We start from the raw sequence: 8,928 nt of genomic DNA, 5'->3' as shown, positions 1-8,928 counted from the left end.
ATAATAATAATAATATCAATAATAATAATAATGCAGTATTATTATTATTATTTATACAGTAAAATTGCCATACAGGTTTACAATTGAATATGTAATATAAATCCAGGCATGTATACAGTAATAATATGAATACAAACAGTGTATGTATACAGTGTAGTGAGAGGCCTGGGAGCATACAGTGTAGCAAGGCCTGGGGAGCATACACAGGTAGTAAGGCCTTGGGAGTATACAGTGTAGTAAGGCTCTGGGAGCATACAGTAGTGAGGCCCTGGGGAGTATACAGTGTAGCACTGGGAGAGCACAGGTAGTAAGGCCTGGGAGACACAGTGTAGTGAGGCCCTGGGGAGCATACAGTAGTAACTGGGAGAGACAGTAGCAAGGCCTGGGGAGTATACACAGTGTGCAAGGCCTTGGGAGCATAAAGTGTAAGGCCTTGGGGAGTATACATAGTAAGGCCTTGGGAGTACAGTGTAGTAATGTCCAGAGCACAGGAAGGCCCTAAGAGAGCAGTGTAGTAAGGCCTTGGGAGTATACAGTGTAGGAAGGCCTTGGGAGTATACAGTGTAGTAAGGCCTTGGGAGTATACAGTGTAGTAAGGCCTTGGGAGTATACAGTGTAGGAAGGCCTTGGGAGTATACAGTGTAGTAAGGCCTTGGGAGTATACATGTTAATGCAGGCTCTGGATAGTATAGTGATAAACTCATTTCAAATTGTTATATCCGATAAACAATTAATAACAGTTATTATTGATATGAACACTATATTTTAATACACACGAGGCTATTAATGAAAAAAAATCATCTTTTGTATTTTGTTTTAGTTTTTCTCATACGTGTTCACTGAATCTGATATTTTTCCTCTTGTTATTGAAATAGATTGAACAGTTTTTTTTGAAAGGTTTGAAAAATATTGACGTTTTATAAATACCGTATGGGTGAATTCTCATCGATTAGGCTGTCTGCCTCTCTGTCTGTGTTTGTCTGTCTGTCTCTCTCTCTCTCTCTCTCTCTCTCTCTCCTAATGTAATCTAACCCAACCTAACTTAACCAAACCTCACGAGCCTAACCCAACCTAACCAAACTTAACCTAACCTAAAAGAAAATTAACATAGGTATCTAGGTTAAGTTCTGTTGAATCGACAGTGTACACCATTACTAGTTCATCTATACACGTACATGCATGTATGTATGTATGTATGTATGTATGTATGTATGTATGTATGTATGTATGTATGTATGTATGTATGTATGTATCGACTTGTGAGGATTAGCCTTGGTTGAGGACGCGCCTTGACTCATAGAGGTGAGGGAGTGAGTCATGGGGGTGAAGTAGTGAGTCATGGGGAGTGAGGGAGGTGGTAGTCATGAGGAAGGTGAGGAGAGTGAGAGGTGAGGGAGGAATGACAGACACGTTGACAATGATACGAGATGATAAGTTATCTGAAGGCTGCCTCCCCACAGAGAGGGCAGATCAGAAAAGAGAGAGAGAGAGATACTGTCCCAGCCACCCTCCCTTCAAATCTTACCCTTACACTATAACACAGACACCTGAGTAGACCCACACTACTGATGAAGGGAACCAGCAGCCCCACGCCCCCGCCCCACTACTACGTCTGTCTACCCTTTCCTCTCTCTGCATATGCGTCCCTGTCTGTCTGTCCCTCTGTCTACCCGCCCCTGTCCATATCTGTCTACCCGTCCCTCTGTCTGTCTGTCGATAACACAACCATCCATTTTCAGATCCCGAGATACCGTCGTGTACCCTGATGACCGAAAATGGAACTAAAATTGATTACTCGGTCACTGGGTCAAAGGTCACCTGATCAATAGTTGTTTTGGGGGAGGTCACGTAAAGGTCAATTGAGAGAGATGATCCTGCTTACACACACACACACACACAGGTGACCCACACACACACACACAGGTGACCCACCACCTGTACACCATATCACCACTATCATAACCTACAACTCACACCTTTAATAACCTTAATTAAACCTTTGCTCACCTGGCGAAAAAAAACACCTGAAAATTTTAGCATAAGTCAATTTCCTTTCTTACGAGAATTTAAATATAAGTGTTGAGGGCTAAGTCGCTTTAAGTACAGAATTTGTCTTTGACGTAATAATATACTTTACGATTTATTAAGTAATTTAGTAGTTTATGGAGTTTTAAGTAGAACGTTGTCTTAGGAATGTACTTAAGGGTAAAATGTAAGTATGTGTGAGGTGACGAGTTAGGGAACGTGATCTTGGTGTATATACTGGGATTATAAAATGTACTGACTCATTATTGCTTATGCTACTTTCTTCTTCTTCTTCTTCTTCATCTTCTTCTTCTCCTTCATCTTCTTCTTCTTACCTTTCGTCCTTCTTCCCATCTCCACCTCCTCTTCTCTACCACTTCTCCTCCACTCCCTCCTCCTCTCTATCCCTCTCTCCCTCTCTTCCTCTCCTCCAAGTCAACCATTGCCCACACATGATCTTGGTACTCGTAAGCATGTTGCAATACTCGAGTGATGATGCAAACGTCCACCTCTTCATACTGCTAAGCTCTTTAAGTGTGTGCGTGTGCGTGTGCGTGTGCGTGTGCGTGTGTGTGTGTGTGTGCCCTGGTTAATGGCCCCGTGTCCTGAAAACATAACATTAACCACTCGTAACTTAACCTCAGAGATCATATTACAACTTTAGGTTATTAATCTGTTTTATATATGGTCATTAATGGATCACCTGAGAATTAAACACCTCAGCGTTTAAGGTTCTGTTTTAACTTTGTGTTTTAAGAAAGATTTAAAATACTGAGATTGTGTTTAATTTATGCTGCCTTGAGGACGACGGTTTACTCTGAGTACGATAACTTAATCCCTTGAGTACGATAACTTAACCCCTTGAGTACGATAACTTAATTCCTTGAGTACGATAACTTAATTCCTTGAGTACGATAACTTCACCCCTTGAGTACGATAACTTAACCCCTTGAGTACGATAACTTAATCCCTTGAGTACGATAACTTAATCCCTTGAGTACGATAACTTCACCCCTTGAGTACGATAACTTCACCCCTTGAGTACGATAACTTCACCCCTTGAGTACGATAACTTCACCCCTTGAATACGATAACTTCACCCCTTGAGTACGATAACTTAATTCCTTGAGTACGATAACTTAATTCCTTGAGTACGATAACTTCACCCCTTGAATACGATAACTTCACCCCTTGAGTACGATAACTTCACCCCTTGAATACGATAACTTCACCCCTTGAGTACGATAACTTAACCCCTTGAGTACGATAACTTAACCCCATTTATGTTATCTGTTTATTTATTTATTAATTTCACCCAAAATAATTATCATAAAGCCTAACTGGCAGCCACATGTGACGTCACCAATGTAAACACTAACGTCAAGTAGCCATGATTCTTGTCAGGTAATTATAATCAGACACCTGGTTATCTTTGAGGGGGGGTGGGGGGGGTAGAAGGGAGGGGGAGAGGAGGAAGAGAAGGGAGTGGGAGAGGGAGGTGAGTGGGAGAGGGGAGAGGAGGAAGAGAAGGGAGTGGGAGAGGGAGGTGAGTGGGAGAGGGGAGAGGAGGAAAGAGGTAAGGAAGATTGACACAGCAAGAGTGTATTGAGTGGTCGAAATGTCTGTCTGTCTGTCTGTCTGCCTGTCTGTCTGTCTGTCTATTTATCTATTTATGTGCAAGACGAGAGTAGACACACACACACACACACACACACACACACACACATACACGGATGTTTCGTGATGGCCGATGTAATGGTGACGTATGTGTGACGCCATCAATAACAGGTGTGATGTCAAAGGTATAGTGGTGACGTAGGAGTGACGTCATCAATTACATGTGTGAGGTTACAGGTGTGGTGGTGACGTAAGAGTGACGTCATCAGTGACAAGTATAATGGCGACCTTTACCTGTTAGGGAGGAGAGAGTTGGACTGCCCACTTTCTCGCCCACTTACACCACCTACACCATCACCCACACCACCACCCACACCATCACCCACACCATCAGTCGTTATAGCCGTTAACGGACAGACAATCGTTAATAATGCGAGAATTTGAATTTAAATCTTACTACTATTTGCATGTTGTAATGGAAGGGTAAGCTGCCCCCCCCCCTCCTCTCTCTTCCTCCTAAAACTGTTAATAAAATGTAATTAAACAAAATATTATCGGTGGTTTAAACAAAATATTATCGGGGGTTTAAACAAAATATTATCGGTGGTTTAAACAAAATATTATCGGTGGTTTAAACAAAATATTATCGGGGGTTTAAACAAAATATTATCGGGGGTTTAAACAAAATATTATCGGGGGTTTAAACAAAATATTATCGGTGGTTTAAACAAAATATTATCGGTGGTTTAAACAAAATATTATCGGGGGTTTAAACAAAATATTATCGGGGGTTTAAACAAAATATTATCGGTGGTTTAAACAAAATATTATCGGTGGTTTAAACAAAATATTATCGGGGGTTTAAACAAAATATTATCGGTGGTTTAAACAAAATATTATCGGGGGTTTAAACAAAATATTATCGGTGGTTTAAACAAAATATTATCGGTGGTTTAAACAAAATATTATCGGTGGTTTAAACAAAATATTATCGGTTTAAACAAAATATTATCGGTGGTTTAAACAAAATATTATCGGGGGTTTAAACAAAATATTATCGGGGGTTTAAACAAAATATTATCGGTGGTTTAAACAAAATATTATCGGGGGTTTAAACAAAATATTATCGGTGGTTTAAACAAAATATTATCGGGGGTTTAAACAAAATATTATCGGTGGTTTAAACAAAATATTATCGGGGTTTAAACAAAATATTATCGGGGGTTTAAACAAAATATTATCGGGGGTTTAAACAAAATATTATCGGTGGTTTAAACAAAATATTATCGGGGGTTTAAACAAAATATTATCGGGGGTTTAAACAAAATATTATCGGTGGTTTAAACAAAATATTATCGGTGGTTTAAACAAAATATTATCGGTGGTTTAAACAAAATGTTATCGGTGGTTTAAACTAAATATTATCGGGGGTTGTCATAATTTTCAAGGCGTGACGGACAAGGCTCACGGGGGGCGAGAGTTAAGTGTTGCGTTGATCGAGCGAGTAGTGACTGACCCTGCATTTGTTGTAGCTACACCTGACTGACTGACTGACTGGTTCATTAACTGACTAATTGACTGAATGACAAAGAATGACACTAAAATATTAAGATATAACGGTCACACACACACACACACACACACACACGTGACAGATGCTGAATGGTTATCTCAGTGGGCGAGACGTGGTGGATGTTAATTGGTTAAAGGTTACCTGTGTGTGACGTGGTGGATGTTAATTGGTTAAAGGTTACCTGTGTGTGACGTGGCGGATGCTAATTGGCTAAAGGTTACCTATGTGTGACGTAGAGGATGTCAATTGGTTCTAGGTTACCCACTGTACGTGTGACGTGTCGAATGTTAATAGGTTAAAGATTATCTATGTCTATGTGTGACGTGGCGGGTAGTAAGTGGTCAGAATGTGTGTATATTAAATCACGATATTCCAGGGAATAAAATATAATAATACTAATAATAATAATACTAATAATAATAATAATAATACTATTAATCAGTTATCAGTGACACACACTGACACAGATACAGACGCACACACACACACACACACCTGCACAACACACACACACCTGCACAACACACACACACACCTGCACAACACCCTCCCAGTGCGCATGTTTCAAGCACAACTCTACCTCTTCCTCCTCATCCACCAAGCACCACACCTAATAATGTCTCATCTTGAGGACATAGCATTATTAATCTGTCATATCCATAATTAATCGTCCATTATTTCAGAGCTTGGTGGAAGAAATACCTAAAATGGAGTGAATTTAATGTGTCGACGAGTAGAGACAGCACAGAGAATCGATCTGAGAGGGAACCACTTCTCTTATAGACATTATCTCCAGCATTTTGGAGTTGTTATTGAAATATTATGTAAAATATGTATTAATTAGTATTTAGGGTTCGGTATGTATTTAATAAGGGGGGTTGTTAGTGTAGAAAAGTGGTGTTGTGGTTGGGACTAGTTTGTGTAGCGGAGGAGATGGATGACCTAAAGCACGCGGTTACCATGGCAACAGTCAATACTAACAGTCTCAACAACCTTCTCTTAGCATTTAACCACAACTTACACGCTCATTACACCTCATTTAACTTCATTCCTACTCCTATTGTGTTAATGAGGCTAAAATATATCACTCTTCATTCATTGGAACTGATTTACGGTGGAAGTTTAAGAAATATGATTATTGAGGGAGGAGAAGAGCCTTTGGTAGTCCTGGCCAAAGTGTCCATTGACGGAGGCGGGAACACGGTAACACACCTCCCTGTACCTCCTCTACTACCTTAAACACTAATATATACGTCTATTTACTACAACAGGTACATCTTTCTCTTGACTACATTAAACTTATCGCCGTAAATATGAAACAAAGGAGTGCCGGTAGTTATCGTTCACCTGGCATCATCTTCTACGGGTGAGTCATTCAACGTCTACGGTAGCAACCTTAACCCCGCTAACATGTCACATATCTTCATTAATAGACCAATAAATAATATCAAAATTAAATCTCAGTAATAATGTAATAAAATAAATAATATATACAAGAAGGAGTAATATATGTATGGGTGATAGGTAGAGTTAGAGGGTGTTATATGACGGTGTAGTGAGGTTAGAATGCGGGGTTCTGGGTAGAAGGTAAAGTCATGCACAGATACACGACTTTGAATCAGGATGCCGACTCGCTTAGTCACTTGGGAGAGTCACACACCTACACACATACCTGGTCACCACACTTACCATTACTACACCATCACACACACACAGATGGTCACCACACCATTAAACACACTCATGGTCACCACACACGCACACAGAAATACATATACTGTAGATACAACTTCATTTAATACACGTAACTCTCCCTAACACCTATTCCTTGGCACTGGGTCATGGAACTCCTTAACTCAGGGTGTGGTTGTTGTGTTGGCGACAGCTTCTACACCTTAAACAAATTTACGCCTAGGTGACCATTGGGCCGGCCAGCCTTGTTACACGAGGGGCGACCATTATGGGTGTGTGTGAGCGTAATGGTGGGTGTTTATATTGGATGTATTTACGTACATAACACTTGCGCTTACATACACGTACTGTACACACACAAGCATGTAGTTATACCCTTACATACATACATGATTCTGTGACCTTTGACTCCTTGCAATGACCTCTTAGAAACTGTAGGTCAGGTCATAAAAAATGGAACGCTAATTGGTATATATAATTCTGTATTCATGAAGAATTTATCAGACGCCAACCACTTAACAAATACTTCTCGTTTTGGTGGTGATACACGACTGTTTTCGTCAGCCATTTTGGAGTTCCTGAATAATATTGACACGAGTTATATTTTCTTTATCATACATTTCAATATATAATAAATATTCCTCAATTTAATGATTCTGTGAGTTGAATATTGGTGATGAATTCTGCAAGCGGCACACGTTAAATTTTCCACCTTAACTGGTAGCGTGGGAGTGCATCTAAATGACTCACTTACGCTACAACACCAAGATGGATTCTCAAAATAATATTATTACTTTACATTTTCCACCTTAACTGGATATTGTCAGCACGTCTTTAACTGACTCACATGAGGAATGAGACCAAAATAACTTTCTAACTTACACAGGGAAATTTGTCACCAACTTATGGGTTTATTTAACTGGTGAAATCTAGAAGGACATTGAATTAAGGAGACATCTAGTTATGAATATGTTTATGCTTAATCTCAAAAAAACTTAGTCAGTATATAGTTCTCAATATTTTTAATCCCCTCCTTGTCAATATTAAGAGGTATATATAAATTATCTGTGTCTTTATGTTTATTCGTGTACTAGTTTTGTCCCTGTGCTCTAAAATTTAACACTAATTACTCTGCACTACATAGGAACCACACGTCATTTCTTTCATAACTCCTAAGAAAAAATAACAATAATAATAATAACAAAACACCATCTATGGAGTCAACTTGAAACTAACCCCACCAAAATGACCCCGTTTAGTAATTTATATTATTATTAAATGACAGCGGGATACGTATATTGTTGAGGAGGTTTTATACTTACTAAGTGGTAAAGTAGGATGATGGGGGAATGAAAGGGGAGAAAGAAACAGTGGGTGGAGAGAGAGGAGGAGAAAGAGGGAATGAGATTGGGCGTGGAGAAAGAAGAGGAAGGATGGAGGGAATGAGGGCTAGATCACACTCAATAATGCTTCTACTGTTTGTTGATATTCATGTGAGGCCTCTTGTGACGTCATAAGAGAAGGAAGACTCAGTACCCGGATATCTCCCAAAAGGACTCCAGCTACGATAGTCCTCCCCTCAAGGATAGTCAGTACACACAAACACGTGTATAGTAACGGGAGTTTGACGATATAGTTAACAATTTCACTTTATATGCAGATGGGAGTTTAGAAATATCTTCTATAGAAATAAAACAGCAAAGACAGACAGACAGACAGATAGATAGACAGATAGATATGCAGTAAAATTGTGTTATAAGTTCGTATTAATTCATAGACAGATAGACAGTTCACATAACCTCACGCTTCATCAACTACTATTGTCTTTTAAACGCATAATAAAGTTAATAATTAAACTAGTCCATTAACCATTACAATTAACAATAAATAATAACTCCATAAATAATTAAAGACGTTAAAAGCTTGTTATCACACAAACTTATAGATAATAATGTACTAAGTCAACCTGGTCAACAAAGCGTGAGTGTTGCGTTGTCTGGTTAAACTCCTGTTGCTCGTAA

The sequence above is a fragment of the Homarus americanus genome, unplaced genomic scaffold, assembly GCF_018991925.1.
Source record: "Homarus americanus isolate GMGI-L3 unplaced genomic scaffold, GMGI_Hamer_2.0 scaffold24694, whole genome shotgun sequence".
Lineage (NCBI taxonomy): Eukaryota > Metazoa > Arthropoda > Malacostraca > Decapoda > Nephropidae > Homarus > Homarus americanus.
The sequence above is the reverse complement of the archived record's forward strand: the minus strand, read 5'-3'. Positions refer to the sequence as shown.